Source organism: Panicum virgatum, chromosome 9N (genome assembly GCF_016808335.1).
Source record: "Panicum virgatum strain AP13 chromosome 9N, P.virgatum_v5, whole genome shotgun sequence".
Classification (NCBI taxonomy): domain Eukaryota; kingdom Viridiplantae; phylum Streptophyta; class Magnoliopsida; order Poales; family Poaceae; genus Panicum; species Panicum virgatum.
The window spans coordinates 9,895,549-9,911,579 of record NC_053153.1 but is presented as its reverse complement, the minus strand read 5'-3'; the positions used below and the strand labels follow the sequence as shown (position 1 = coordinate 9,911,579).

At 48.9% G+C, this 16,031-nt stretch overlaps 1 non-coding gene across 1 annotated transcript; it reads left to right on the top strand.

Moving 5' to 3' along the window:
• Nucleotides 1-1,321: 1,321 nt before the first annotated feature.
• Nucleotides 1,322-1,460, top strand: LOC120693665. Its single transcript, XR_005683121.1, has one exon. It is a non-coding gene; the product is annotated as a small nucleolar RNA Z247 (small nucleolar RNA).
• The last annotated feature ends 14,571 nt before the right edge of the window (nt 1,461-16,031 follow it).

The window sequence follows — 16,031 nt, the reverse complement described above, 5'->3', positions numbered from 1 at the left end:
GAGCTGAACTGTCAAAATTGATGCATGAATAAAGGCGGCGGCGGCTGTCGGTTCGTCACCCTCGGCTGCCTCCGTGGTTCCTCGCCCTCCGCTGCTCTGTGCCTTGCCCTCTACTGCTCTGTGCCTCGGTCATAGGCATCCTGGCTCTGCCACTGTCTAGAAATTAATTAATTTGCAATTCCACAGCTAAAGTTGAACATGTTATAAACATATTTAGTAGGTGAATTTCTCCTTTTCAGAAAGAAAAACTACTCGGAGTAGTTCTTGAATTAACGTCATCTATTTAAGAATGGAGGGAGAGGAGCTAGGGAGTTCGTCCGAAATGTAAGTTTATTCTTCTTGGACTCCTTTTGAAACAGAATCGTCTCTCATGTGTCAAATAAGGTGTTTCATATCTGGCCTGATATACTCAGAAAATCCAGTCTCAAACTGTGATGTGATTTTTCATAATACCTGAATTTTCTTCTGATCCATGTATGAATAATGTTAGACTTATTTTCAAATCTGAATGGTAAAAGAACTTATTTATATGCAACCAAAGAAATAGAGTAGCAGCAAAACTGCGGGTGAGGTTTGATGTGATGAACTAATGTCAACAGAGTGTTAGAGAGTCTATCTCGGAGTCTACTCCGTATATTCTATTCTATCTCTTAGCTATGTATAGAAACGTATCCTGTGTTGATACGAACATGTAACCATTGATGATTTGGACTTTATCTCTTGTACGTAATACCTGCATATAAATAGAAACCAGGCCACCCAATCTGGGTAAGGGCGTTCACCATATTTTACATGGTAATCAGAGCAACCTCTTCCGCAGAGTTCATCAATGGCGTTGTCCTCAACTTCGACTTCGTCAACAACGTCTTCACTCCTCGGTCAATCTGTCTCTGAGAAACTCACCAGAGATAATTTTCTTTTCTGGAAGGCGCAGATCCTTCCTCCTCTCCGAGGCGCACAGCTCGACGGGCTCCTTGATGGGTCGCGCGCAGCTCCGACCAAGACCATTGATGTCGAGGCGGCCGACAAATCGATCAAAAAGGTCGATAATCCTGAGTACGCCCTATGGGTGGCTCAAGATCAGCAAGTTCTTGGGTATCTCCTCAATTCTTTGTCCAAGGACGTGTTGATCCAAGTGCTTGAAGCCAAGACGGCGGCACAAGCGTGGGCAGCCATCACGTCTCTCTTCTCCGCGCACTCCAAGGCGCGGGTCACGAACTTGAAGATGCTGCTGTCGACCACAAGGAAGGGCGGCATGACTGCAGCCGCATATTACGCCAAGATGAAGACTATTCGCGACGAACTCGTGGCGACCGGCAAGGGCCCTGACGATGAGGAGTTCATCTCGTTCGTCCTCAACGGGCTCAACTTCGACTACAACTCCCTCGTCTCCTCTGTTTTGGGACGTATTGGCACCATCACCATCAACGACTTCTATGCTGAATTACTTTCCTTTGAGATGCGTCTTGCAATGCTCAAGGAAACTCCTGATGGTGAGGGTCAGTTTCAGTCCTCCGTCAATGCTGCTTCGCGAGGGCGTGGCGGTGGCTATCGAGGGGGTCGTGGTCTTCCCAACCGTGGCCGCACAACAGGAGGTCGTGGTCCAGGAGGTCGTGGACCGGGAGGTCGCACTAGTGGTGGCAAGAAGAAGGAATCATGCCAGATTTGCGGCAAAGGCGGACATGAAGCGCTTCGTTGCTGGTACAGATGGGATGAAAGCTATCAGGCTGAAGATGAGAAGAGTGCCAACGCTGTGGCATCATATGGCGTTGATACAAATTGGTACACGGACAGCGGTGCGACGGATCATGTCACGTCCGAGCTCGAGAAGCTAACAACGCGTGACAAGTACCACGGGCAGGACAAGGTGCACACAGCCAGCGGATCAGGTATGATTATTAGTCATGTTGGTAATGCATCTATTCATACCCCTATGCATAATCGTGATCTGATTCTTAAAGATGTCCTTTGTGTTCCTAGCGCCCATAAAAACCTTGTTTCCGTGCATCGTTTAGCCAAAGATAACAAAGCTTTTCTTGAATTTCACCCATCCTTCTTTCTCATTAAGGATCAGGTGTCGAAGAGAGTCATCCTCCACGGCAGGTGTGAAGGGGGACTCTATCCCTTGCCAGCACCAAATATAAAAGCGCATGATAAGCTCATCCTTGGAGTCCAACGTCCATCCTCTGAAGTCTGGCATAGCAGATTAGGTCATCCAGCTTTTCCTATAGTTAGGCATATTGTTAAGAGTCGAAATCTTCCATGTTTAGCAGAGTCTAAGTCCCAGTCAGTTTGTGATTCATGTCAACGTGCAAAAAGCCATCAGCTTCCCTATGGAGTTTCCACTAGTGTGTCTACTGTTCCTTTTGAGCTTGTTTTCTCAGATGTTAGGGGACCAGCTCCCACGTCAGTTGGTAGACATGAATATTATGTAAGCTTCATTGATGATTTTAGCAAATATGTTTGGATATATCTCCTTAAGAAGAAGTCTGATGTTTATCAAGTCTTTCTTAATTTTCAAAATTTTGTTGAAAGACAATTCCAGTGCAAAATAAAAACTATGCAAACTGACTGGGGTGGTGAATATGAAAAATTGAACTCTTTTTTCCAGAAAGTTGGCATTGTTCACCATGTTTCTTGTCCTCATGCTCATCAACAAAACGGCTCTGCAGAAAGAAAACATCGCCACATAGTTGAAGTTGGTCTTGCCCTTCTTGCAAATGCATCTATGCCATTAAAATTCTGGGATGAAGCTTTTCTCACTGCCACCTATCTCATAAATATCTTGCCAAGCAAAGTTCTTGATTTTGATACCCCCACTAAAATCCTTCATGGTCATGATCCTGATTATTCCATGCTCCGCATTTTTGGTTGCGCTTGTTGGCCCAATTTGCGTCCGTACAACACAAGAAAACTTGCCTTTCGTTCTACTAGGTGTGTCTTTCTTGGCTATAGTCCTCTTCATAAAGGATACAAGTGTCTCGATCCTAGCACTGGCCGTGTTTATATTTCTCGTGATGTTATTTTTGATGAATCAATTTTCCCTTTTTCTAAGCTTCATGAGAATGCCGGTGCTCGTCTTCGAAAAGAAATTCTTTTGCTTCCTGAATTCTTACGCAATGGGGATCATGATATTTGCATTACTGATGTGACTAATGATCATAATCAGTGTGCTTCTAGCTGTCTTGATGGGTTGCAGGTTTCTCAGTTGAATCGGCCTGAACATTTGGACAACAATGGTGCAATTCCTGCTCAAAACGGTGCTGGTGACGTGCAATATGGTGTCCAGCAGCCTGGTGCGCCAATTGAGGATGAGATCCTCGTACCAGGGACACCTGCGCGCGCTGCCCTCTTTGATTCCGAGGATTCTGTCGGGCGATGCAGTGGCAGCCCCGACAATGGCCGATGTGGCGCGAACTCGGCTAGCCCTGACACGCGATGTGGTGCTGGTGTGGACTTGGCTGGCCTGGACGCGGGCAATGTTGGCGCAGCAATCGACACTGATGGCGAGACCTTTTTGCATGGTGACGCGTCCGCTGTTGTTGCACTTGTACCCGTGGCCCCAACTCCTGCTACGTCTTCAACACAAGGCCCTGCTGCGTCCTCAACACCAGCTGGCCCAGTCACCAGGCTTAAAAAGGGAATTAGTAAACCTAAAAAATATACTGATGGGACTGTTCGGTATGGCCTTTCATGTTCTGCGGAACCATCAAGTGTCCGCGACGCCTTGGCAAATAAACATTGGAAGTCCGCAATGGATGACGAATATTTTGCTCTTTTGAAGAATGGCACCTGGCATCTTGTGCCGCCATCTCAAGAAAAAAATGTTATAGACTGCAGATGGGTCTATAGGATCAAAACAAAGGCAGATGGCACATTAGACAGATACAAGGCACGTCTAGTAGCCAAAGGGTTCAAACAAAGGTATGGAATTGATTATGAAGATACCTTTAGTCCAGTTGTTAAAATTACTACAGTACGACTTGTTTTATCTGTTGCTGTGACTAAGGGGTGGAAATTGAGGCAACTTGATGTTCAGAACGCGTTTTTGCATGGTGTTCTGGAAGAGGAGGTTTATATGAAGCAACCACCTGGGTATGAAAGTTTGGAATTTCCAAATTATGTGTGCAAACTTGATAAAGCTATCTATGGATTAAAACAGGCCCCGAGAGCTTGGTATTCAAGGTTAAGTGCAAAACTTCTCAAGCTTGGTTTTGTTGCATCAAAGTCAGATACTTCATTGTTTATTTACAAACATTCTGGAGTTACCTTGTATATGCTAGTTTATGTTGATGACATTATTGTCACTGGATCCTGTGATAAAACTATCTCTACACTATTGAAGGAGTTGAGATCTGAATTTGCACTCAAAGAGTTAGGTGATCTGCATTTCTTTCTGGGAATAGAAGTGAATCAAACTTCAGATGGAATTTCCTTGTCTCAAGAAAAATATGCTTTGGATCTCCTGCAACGAGTTGGCATGAAGAATTGTAAGGCGGCGCCTACTCCACTGTCGTCATCTGAGAAACTTTCAGCATTCAAAGGTGAACCACTGACAGCAGAAGATTGTACAAGGTACAGGAGTATTGTTGGAGGATTGCAGTACTTAACTATTACTCGGCCTGATATATCTTTTTCAGTCAATAAGATTTGTCAGTATCTACATGCTCCAACGATGGCTCACTGGTCAGCAGCTAAAAGAATTTTGAGATTCGTGAAAGGAACATTGAAATTTCGGTTGCATTTGTCCAAATTTGCGTCAATGCAACTACATGCATTCTCAGATGCCGACTGGGGGGGAGATTTGGACGATCGGCGCTCAACTGGAGGCTTTGCTATTTTTCTTGGTCAGAATTTGGTTTCATGGAGTGCTAGAAAGCAGGCAACGGTCTCACGGTCAAGTACAGAAGCAGAGTATAAAGCTGTTGCTAATGCAACTGCCGAATTGATATGGATGCAGTCATTGCTGGGTGAGCTTGGCATTCATCTCAAAGAACCACCATCAATGTGGTGTGATAATTTAGGAGCCACATATCTGTCAGCCAATCCAGTCTTTCATGCTAGAACAAAACATATAGAAATTGACTATCATTTTGTGCGAGAAAGAATAGCACGAAAGGAGCTTCTTATCAAGTTTATTTCTTCTAAGGATCAGGTGGCGGATGGCTTTACTAAAGCATTGTCAGTCCAAAGTCTCAAGGAGTTTCAACGCAATCTAAATCTTCGTGGCTAGTGGAAGTTTAGATTGAGGGAGGATGTTAGAGAGTCTATCTCGGAGTCTACTCCGTATATTCTATTCTATCTCTTAGCTATGTATAGAAACGTATCCTGTGTTGATACGAACATGTAACCATTGATGATTTGGACTTTATCTCTTGTACGTAATACCTGCATATAAATAGAAACCAGGCCACCCAATCTGGGTAAGGGCGTTCACCATATTTTACACAGAGGCCAATGCTACACCTATTCACCCCTGCCAGGCTGCTACCATCCTCCCCGTCCCGCAGAGTGCAGAGAGCCAGCCTTTGATCCGTTCCAAACTTCCAATTCCAACAAATGAGATAGGAGAATATAGTGCAATTGGCATAAAGTACTACAGTAGTAGTTTTCAGAAGGCAACAATAATGCGTTTGTGGATAGTCAAAGTCTACTGCATACATATTTTTAACTCTCACACATGCGGCCATTACTCTTCTACGTACTCCTTGGATGTTGGTGGAGAAAAAACTCATTGACATTCTGATGAGTATAAGACAACAATCCAATCATGTCCATGGGTACTTTTTTCACCCACCAAGGAACCAATTGTTGAAAGACTTCTCTCTTCAAAGAAATGCTACTGAATACAACTTCAAAGTATGGTTTCTGTTAAAAAAATATTACGAACCGGAAAAGGACAAAACTTAGTTGATGACCGGCCAGCCCCACGATAAACAATTAGGTTTACCAATCTGGTTCAAATAAAATCCATTCAATGCGAGACATACTTAGTACAAACAATTATTTTACTTTCCTAAGAAAATAATATAGAAAATATCGTTGATATTATTGTTTAAGCCTCACTCCAAAAGATAGGATAGGATTGAAAACAAGCATTTCGATTTTGACCTAACCTCTTCTTCAGCGGTTCAGCCTGCACACTAGCAAGGATTGACATGATACTTTTCCATGCGTTGATATATTTAACCGTTTCAAGATTGCACATACATATCTCTAGCCGCGAGAGTGGACTGAAGAAAAATTCAAAACGATTTCTATCACGCAAAGCAACTTCCACGACTAGAAAAATGATCATTCATCCCTGCACATTAGTACCAGTTAACTTTTGGTCCGGTAATAAAGTCGCTCCGCGGTCATTTTAGTACCAGGTCCAAATTTAAACGTCCCACGAACCATTTTAGTACTGGACCAAGACACCGGTCGGTACTAAAAGACGCCGTTTAGTACCGGCCGGTGTCTTGGTCCGGTGCTTAATGATTATCTACGTGTTACTTCAAAAGGAATGCATGGTCCACCCCATCACATGTGATGCATAGGTGGTATGGTAAGGAAGCTGCGCGAGGTCGGAGGTCGTGGGTTCGAATCCTCACAATCGCGCACACGCATTTACACGTGAAAAATTCGCGTGGGCCTCCTGGTTAAAAGTTGTCAACCGAGAAAAAAAATGTAGCTAGAACTGCGCTTCCTCATCTTCCATTCCTCCGTGCGTGTTCGGTGTTCCCTCCCTGGCTCCCTGCAAGGCTGCAAGCGTGGGCCCCGAGTCAAAGCATTCGCGTACTAGTGTTTCAGCCGTTGACCCCAAGCACATGTTTCGCGATTGGCCGCTGCTCACGTCACGCGCCGGGACACTCCACCTCGCCGGCCGCTTTTCGCTCTCGCCAAGGCCGATGCCATGCCACTGTCAAGTACTCCACCATGTTCCGATCGATCGGTTCCTTCGAGCGGGAGAAACAGGCACGGCGGAGAACCGACGGCGACGGGCCCGGCCACCGTCACATGCGCGTAGTTACACTTACACTCCCCGTTCGGGGCTCGTTTGACCCCCGGCCCGGGGTGCCGGCCGGGCGGCGGACCGGGGCGCGGCTGGCGGGCTAGCTGGCCGGCGCTTCAAGGCGGCGTTAATGGCGCTGTCGTTCTCGCCCATCCTGCCCGGCGCGCGGCGGCTATATATAGGCGCGCCGCTTCAATGCCCGGGCGCGCCAAGGGCCTGGAGGGGAGCGGTTGGCCGTAGGCTTTTGTGTAGGCAGCGCGCCCCCCGATCGATCGATATCCATCGGGCTACATCCAGTCCAGGCGCCTTTTCTGCGGCCTATCGGACCTTTCCTTAAATGGCTCTGCTGAGCGGCGCGGCCATCTCCCGCCGCTGCGCCGCCGTCGCCGTCCGCGCGCGGTTGGTGCATGCCGATCGCGCGGCGTAATGGCGGGCGGGGCTACGGCGGCGCTCGCGTGGCGGGCCGCGAGTTGTATGTGTTGTGTTGGATTGGATCATGTGAAGTATCTTGGGCTGTGTTTAGTTCCCCCTAACTTCTTCCAAAATTTCCAAAATTCTCATCACATCAAATTATTAAATGTATCAAAAGACGCATGCATGAAATATGAAATGTAGGTAAACAAAATAACTAATTTCACAGTTTAGATGTACATTTCGAGACGAATCTTTTGAGCCTAGTTACTCCATGGTAGGATAATATTTACCACAAACAAACAAAAAATGCTACAATTCGCTACAGTGCCAATTTTGCAGGATTTCGCACGATCTAAACACAGCCTTGGTAACGTTGCTTCCATTGATTTGATCCCAGGTACGAGCTCTCTACCTCGTGAGACGTGAGCGAGATTCTGCATTCAGACGGGGTGCCGGTCGTGAAATGTTTTTACGCAACTGTCTCACACTTGACTATGGGCAGTGGGCCCTGGCTGCTACTGCTATCGAGATCCAAGCCCCTTTTTCCTCTTCCATTCCACGATCTAATGAGCACGTAACCCTGCCCGGCACCTCGGATCAATTGGACAATTTTCCACTATTCTAACTGAGTACGAATGCACCATAGTGACTAACGTACAACTACACCGATTTCCAGTTTTCCACGTGATCCAACACGTCCCTGTCAAGACGAGAGCCAAAACCTGTGCCATATGACAAGCAATCCATTGAATCCATGGGCCATAGCAATACACGTACGCGTGTGTACAGCAAGTCGCCTGGAAGACCTGTAGAGCCGAGAGTGTAGTGGACTTGAGTGCTAGCACGGCACTAGAAGACAAAGCCAGCACCGAGGGTTCTGGTCTGTATATATACGCGCCTGCAGGGGCAAAGGCAGCAGAGTCCCTAGACCCAAAAACACCATGGAGTCCCCCTTAGCGCACCCCCCTCCCCTCTCATTTTAGAGAAGAAAAGATGAGGAAGAAGAAGAGGAAGAAGAGAGGAAAGAAGAAATCAACCTCCCCTTTAAGAATTTATGGATTCGCCACTGCGCGCCCATCGTTTTCTACGATGATTTCTCGCCCGGGACTGGAGCGAGCGCAATGGGGCATGTTGGCTTGGCTTGTACGCTGCCGCACAGGCCAGGTCTCCGTCGCCGGCGCCGGCAATTCGACAATGTCCGGGGGACGACGGCCCCGATGCCCGAGGCTTCACGCCAAAGCGTTGTGCGCGCGATCGGCCGCCGGCCGCCAGCCACGGCATCGCCTCGCTGCCATTGACGAGTGCAGCACACACAGTGCCGGGTCCCGTGGCAACTGGCAAGGCCGGCGAAAGCTACGACTTCTGGCATCCGGAGCAGGGGCGGTCTGGCGGAGGCAGCGGTGGGGCGGGAGGGGCTCAAGCCCCTCCTACCGCTGTAATCTCCATGAAGCCCCCCCTAAGCCCCTCCTACAAATTTGAGAAGGAAGAAGGAGGGGAGGGGCTAGAGGAGGAAGAAAGGGAAGCAGCCCCTCCTGCCGTGATTCCTGGCTCCGCCACTGATCCGGAGTCAGTCAGATTGTTCGTTCGTGAAACCAAGAATCAAACAGAAAAGAGGCCTAAAATCATGAGAAAATTCCAGCTTTATTAGGAACCGGGTCAGGGGATTCGATTACTAGCTGCATTTTTGGTGAAGTAACGTGCAAGCCAATCTTATCAAAAAAAAAAACGTGCAAGCCAAGGGCCTTCGATGATCCTGATTGAACAAGGTTAGGCTGCTAATGATGGCCATGCATGGGGAGAGCCCATGAAACACTCTCCCACCAACTTGATCCGCTCTAAACACGGCATTGAACTACTGGCAGGGTACGGGCCAAACGCAGCTGCGCCTGTACGGGCACGGGGCAACGCAGTATTACCAGCTCCATGTGTCGTGTCGAGACTCGAGAGTGGGATCATTAATCTTACCATACTCCAACGGTACGGTGCGGACCAACCGTAAACGATCGGCTAACGAGCGCCCTCGCCACCTGGATGGATGGGACTTGGCCCAGACAGTTCAGGTCAGGCTCCCCCTCTTCAGGTCAGCCTGTCTGCGACCAGGCGGCATAAACTCGGTATTTATGTGTTGGTAAACGCCGAGGACCATTTTCGGATTTGGTAGGTTCCTTGCGTGCGAGGAAACAGCGACTAGTTTCATGATTAAGTTCGGAACTCCATTGCATGTTTTTCCTTTCGGGAAATTTTTGCGAAGTGCAGTTTTCATTTGGTACCTATTAAGAGGTGTGCTCTCGGCGGTTTTAGCATCGTGAACAAACTTTAGTTGTCGGCCAAAGATTGCAAATTTCTAGAGCACGTGTGAGTGTTATGTTTTTATTAGCGGTAATGCTAGAATTAGACTGTCTGACGAGCAGAAAAAATCAAACCTATGTTGCAAGAGTAAGTACCGATGTTGCAGTTATTATGCTTTCTATGTTATGCAACCCATGTTATATGAAATATGATTTAATGTTGCGGTGCAAATTTTCCACCCTCGAAATGGATATGAGAGTTATTTTTATACGTGTTTTTTTGATACGTGCAAACATTGATTTTTTATATTGCAACTGTTATTTAGCAATAATGTTGTGACTGACTGTCCTATGAAAATTTTGACCAGATGTCCAAACCCTAGCAATGTCGTTTTATTAGACGGGAGGGCCGGGACTACCTCATTTGAACTTGAAACTATACACCAGGGAATTTGGTACGTTAACGCAACAAACAAACGCCAAAATCGTTCTCGAAAAAAGTTTTCAGCGGATAATAAAGCTGGGATCTAAAGCTAGATCGTGAGTGGGTGACGCATCTATTTCTGGGACCTCCTGCTTTACGCCTGCCTGCCAATGCAGGCCAATAATTATTAAAGCAAAGCTCTACAGTCACACGGAGTCCAGACGCCTCTCCTTTCCAGATTCCACCACCGAAACTGTTGAACTCTTGGATGACCAGGAACCTCGACCGCAAGTGACAAAGGGCGCGTTTAGTTCCCAAAAATTTTCACCCAAAAATTTTCACCTCCCCTTTAAACACATATATGAAGCACTAAATGTAATTAAATAACAAAATTAATTACACAGTTTGGATGTACATGACGAGACGAATCTTTTAAGCCTAATTAGTGCATGATTAGCCATAAGTGCTACAGTAACCCACATGTACTAATGACGCGGTAAAAGGCCTCAAAAGATTCGTCTCGTGGTTTCCAAGTGATTTCTAAAATTAGTTTTTTAATTAGTGTCCGAAAAGTCCTCCCGACATCCGGTCAAAATGCTAATTTGACATCCAAAAATTTTTGGATGGGGAACTAAACGCGCGTGACAAGTACAATTGCCATGCCATGCAGTACTCCCACTGTAACATCTAAGCGCTGCCAACTCACCAGTCGCCACCACTTGGGTTGGGGTGCAGCCGTGCAGGGCACTGTGCCACTGTACCGTACCAGCAAGCGGCGGGCTGGAGCGGCGCTGAACAAGGTTGTCGCACGTGCCGGGCACCGTGCGGTGAGATTCACAGCGTACGGCGCCAGCTGCAGGCGAGCGAGGGGAAGGAATTTGCTTGCCCAAAGCGAGTAGCAGTAGTAGGGTAGGGACGGCTGCTAAAGTAGTACTAGAGCAGCACTGCATCGTTTTTTTGGACGAACCGCACAAGATAGTACGAGCTTCATTGATATAGCAGAGAAAAATGCAAGTCTACGATTCTGGAAGGCCATAGCCAGGAAACAAAAAGAAAAAAGAAAAAACAAGAATCGCCCGGTTGGATTGGGACGTCAACACGGGGAATACAACACAACTCACCCGGTTGGATTGGGTCATCAACACGAGGAGAACTCGAGAGGCCCTGACCGGTTCGAAAAGCGGTCAAGACCACTCCACTAGGCAACGCTGGCCGAGCAAAGCCAAGCTGGTGCGACAAGCAACATTCTCCTGCCCGTGAAGTCGCCACCAAGATACGATCCAACACCGATAGGGAAAACAAGAAAAACAGATAGCCCTGCACCAACCAGGCCACCGCCATGCAGGACCTGACACCATAGTGCCGCTGCAACGGAATCCACCGTCCGACGGAGTGGAACCACCGAATCTGGACCTCTCGCTGGCTGCCTTGCAGCCGCCACCGCGAAAAACACAACGCACGGGGGCCTCGCCTCGCCCGCCGTTGGACGCCACCTCTCGTCGCCACGCCGAAGACACCGTACACGGGGGCCTCGCCATGTCTGCCTCAGTACTCCATGTCACGGATCCGTATAATGAATTGCCATCAGTAAGATGAACAATGTTGCCCTGTTTCCCAGATCTCCATCGAACCGCCGAACCGCGCCCCGTCGGTCGACAGCAACTCGTTGCACGCACACGTACGTAAGCTTCCGCTATCATGGCAGCAACCCAAAGTTGTCGCTTGCGCTATCTTTCGACGATGAACAACGCCGGAGTGACTACAACATAGCTGAGCCACCCGCCCGTAATCCGCTGCAAGCCAAGTTGTCCCACGTTGCCGTTGCCGCAAGCGCCGCCTTCAGACGTTGTGCCACACCGAACTGACAGCCACTAAGCCGCGCCAGCCGCTGTGATCCACTGCATGCCGCCAAACTAACAACCATGAAGCAACCTTTGGTCGTCACCATAACAGCGAGACGCCATCACGTGAGCTTGTAAACCCCCTTGAAGCTCACCCTCCTGCACATAGCCGGCACCACCCTCAGCCGCCGATTTCCAGACTATGTTGGGTCTCAAGGAGCAACGCCTCCAAGGAGGTCACGACGCCAATGGTGCCGCCGTCATCCGTCCAGGAACTGGACTGGGCATTCGCCCAGAGAACCCCAAACAAAGGTGGGTGGAGCTCAAAAATGACGCCCCCAACGGGGAGAGCGACGCCCGAAGGCGCCGCCGCCATCGCCGTCAGCATGACTGGCGGCCAGGGCTTTCGCCCAGATCATCCCGACCCAAGCCACAGCACGTGCCCAGCTCGAAACGCGCACCGAGTGCGGCGCCGCCATCATGCCATCCCATCTTGCTGCACCGGAGCGGAGCCATCTGTAACAACCCGAAAATACGCCCAAATAAATCACCCGCTAAAAATATTATTTTCCAAAATCTTTTTCGTCGCTGAGCTCAAATCATTCCTAAATTCTTTCCTGTCCGAGCTCCTGATTCTCCGAAATCTTTTTCCGATCATCCGCCGATCCGACACCCGAATTCAATCCCTGTCCTTGTGTTCCCTTTTTCCTCATTCCGTGTGCGAGTCGCTTCCGACTGAAGCCGCCGTGCGCGTGCGTCGACCGCCGCCGCGAATCACGCCGCATCTCTCTCTCTCTTTTTCTCTCTCTCCTTTTCTCCTCCTTTTTCTTTTTCCTTCCTCCTTCTTCTTTCTTCCTTCTCCTTCCTTCTTCTCCCACGCACAGCACGCCAGGGCGCCGAGCAGAGCTCGACGCCGAGCACCCGGCCCCCACCCCTCCTCCACTTGCGGCCTCCACTTGCGCTGCCCCGTCCCGTCCATCTGCGCCGCCGTACCCCTTGCCCGCTTCGGCGCTCGCGCCCGCCCTGGCGAGCCACGGCGGAGCAGAGCCGGCCGCCGCGCGGCGCCTCGTCAGTAGCCCCCCCTGTGCCGCACCTCCCCTAGGCGCGCCCCTCCCCGCTACGCGCCACCGTCCATCCCTGCACGCCGTCGCCTCAGCGCCACTGCCCCGCTTCGCGACGCCCAGACCGCCCCACACCATTAATGGCCGCCGAGCTACCTCCCACCGGCCACCACCGTGGCCCCTCCCCCTCGCCCTCGCCAGCCTATAAATAGGCCACTCCGCGCGCCTCCGCTCCTCCACGAACCCGCCCAGCCCCCGCGCGCACCCTCCCCGGCCTTGCAGCACCGACGCAGCGGCCACCTCCGCCCACCGCCGCCGGCCCTCGTCGCCCCGCCTCCTCGCGCCGTCCCAGCCCGAGGTAGGGCCGGGAATCGAATCCCCGTAGCCCCCTCCCTCTTTTCCCCTCACCCCAGCCGCCGCCGTGGCCCGGAGAGCCGGGATCGGCGCCACCGGCGCCCCTGTTCCCCCCTCCCCTGTTTCGGTCGGGAGGAAGGAGAAGACAGGGCAAAATTTCCCTTAGGCCCCTACCCTTTCCTTCTTTTATTTAAGAGTCCCTTCCCTTTCTAACTCTTTGCCAAATAACCTCCCCATTCTCTCTATTTAAGAAATGACCCTTCCACTATACAAAATAATTACTCCTAGACCCCTACACCTTTCTAGTTCAGTCCAGATATTTCTAGAAATTACAACTAAGTCCTTTCCTCTTCTAGAAGTATTTTCCAATAAGCCCCTCTCTTATTCCTTTTAATGAATAAGCCCTCCCACCATATAAACATAATTTCAAATAGACCCCTGCCCCTTTCCGGAGTAACACAAGTATTTTCAAAAATTATAATCAACTCTTTCCACTCTCAAAAATAATTACAAAGAAGCCCTTGAACTCCCGTTTAACCCCTAACCACTCCTTCGACTCATAATTTCATGCACCAAAAATCCTCCGTTTGCCCCGAAACTTTACCACACCATTTCTAACATAATTTCGGCCATGCCATTAGAGAACCACCCAAAAATATTACTCCCATATCCATATCTTAATTTCTTCCGATTCGAGCTCGACGATAAAACCTTTATTTCCTTTTTTTATTGTGTGTTTGTTTGTGTGCACCGTAGATCATGGTGTGAACGAGGGAAAACCCGTCGATGAGCAGTACCGCGAGCAGGTGTGCAAGGATCAGTACCGTGACCCCGAACCCAAAGGACAGCACCTCGATCAGGACCTCCCGGAAGGCTTTAAAGACGGCAAGTTCAATCTCATCCTTTGATTGCATATTTCGACCCAGTTTTATAAACACAACCTATTGACCTGTTTTACAAAATTGCATATGTTCTTACTGCTGAAAACATGATTGGATAGCCACCCCTTGATTTGTTATAACCATTCCTTGACCACCTAGATTAATGTCTAAATGTGATTTATTCTATTTGGATGTTGATCGCTGCTAGAGCGCCGCTTAGGACCCGGTACTCATTTTATTATACTCTAAAATGGTTGCAACATTTTTTATAAAAAGGAAAATGCATGAGTATTAAGAGAAGGGAAATTGGGTTGTAAAGAATAAAATGTTAAGATGGGATGGATGAATGGCATCCCCTGGGTGGATTGTCATGCGTTGGAGGCTCGTACCATTGTGGTAGAGCAAGGAGGTTGGGAGATAGCTATCCTGTCACAATTAAGGACCGAGGTGATGTGTCATCTTGCCTGACTCAACTATCGTGCAAACCACTCGACCGTTGTATGTGGCAATGGTTTAGCATAAACCCCACTAGTTAGTCTGATAGCCATCAGGAGAGCTGAGAACAACGGGTGACCAAGGAGAAGGGATAAGGTCGTGGTGATTTATGCCCCGGTTAAACCTCGGTGTCAGGTCAATGGCCCCTTGGTGGAGCCCGTGTTGGCTAGTTTGATCTAGCTAAGGTGGGTAATGGCTTTGATGGGATCTGCACCGACACTAAGGTGATCGTGCTGTGGTACCCCACGTGTGGGTAAAGTTGCACACCTCTGCAGAATGTAGAACCTATTCGAATAGCCATGCTCACGGTATTGAACGAGTAACGGTTTGGTCACAAAACTAGACTTTTGGGAGGGATGTTTTCATGGTGTGAGTTGTTTTTGGAAGGTGTCCGGCAGTTGTGCCGTGAGCTACTGCGGATGAGGAGTCCGGTAGCATTTAAACTTGGATCCTTTGTGTAGGATCAACCCCACTGATTATTCGGTTAAGTGAGAAACTGCTTTAAGAAAATCTTTTTTTAAAAAAACTAAACCCCTGCATGTGTAAAATCTAGCTTTACCACAAATAAACCTCTGCCCTATCCTTGATTTATCATGCGCATATCTGTGTTACCCCCCTCCGTGGATGGGGTTGGACTTGATGAGTACTTTTGTACTCACCCGATATATATTTGTGGTTTTTATTCAGAAGAAGATCCGGACTACGCTGTTGAAGACGTCGAGTAGAGGTTGCGTCCGAACCGCAACCTTGCCTGTGGTGTTGGCCCTTTGCAAGTTAATTCTGCTAGCGCGATACTCTGAGCCCGAGCTGGATCCCATGTGGGTCGTGCTTTGATGTATCACCGTAGCCTTTTTACTTCTTATTATTGTCTGTATCGAGTGTCCACCTCCTCGGAGGTTTGTACGGTGACGTACCATCTGATGTAATAAATGTGTATCAGCCTCCTGGGACTGATGTTTGTATCACATTTAGTCTCTACTTATGTGGGGACACTTCACCGTCCAGACGCCGCCTATGCAGACCCAAGCACAAGTCGTTACCGCCGGAAGGCCTCGTCACCCGCGCCTACCGAGGCCGCAGATCCAGGCCCGCAGACACCGGAACCAGCCACCTCGACGCTTCATGCATGTGTCCAAAAATTCGATGTGATGGGGAATCTTGAAATTTTTTGGGAACTAAACATGGCCTTACATACTCGCACGATCTGTGGCAGCGTGAGTATGTAAGAGCAACTCCAACCCACCTCCTACTTTTGGTCCCTATTCCATCTATACGAGGG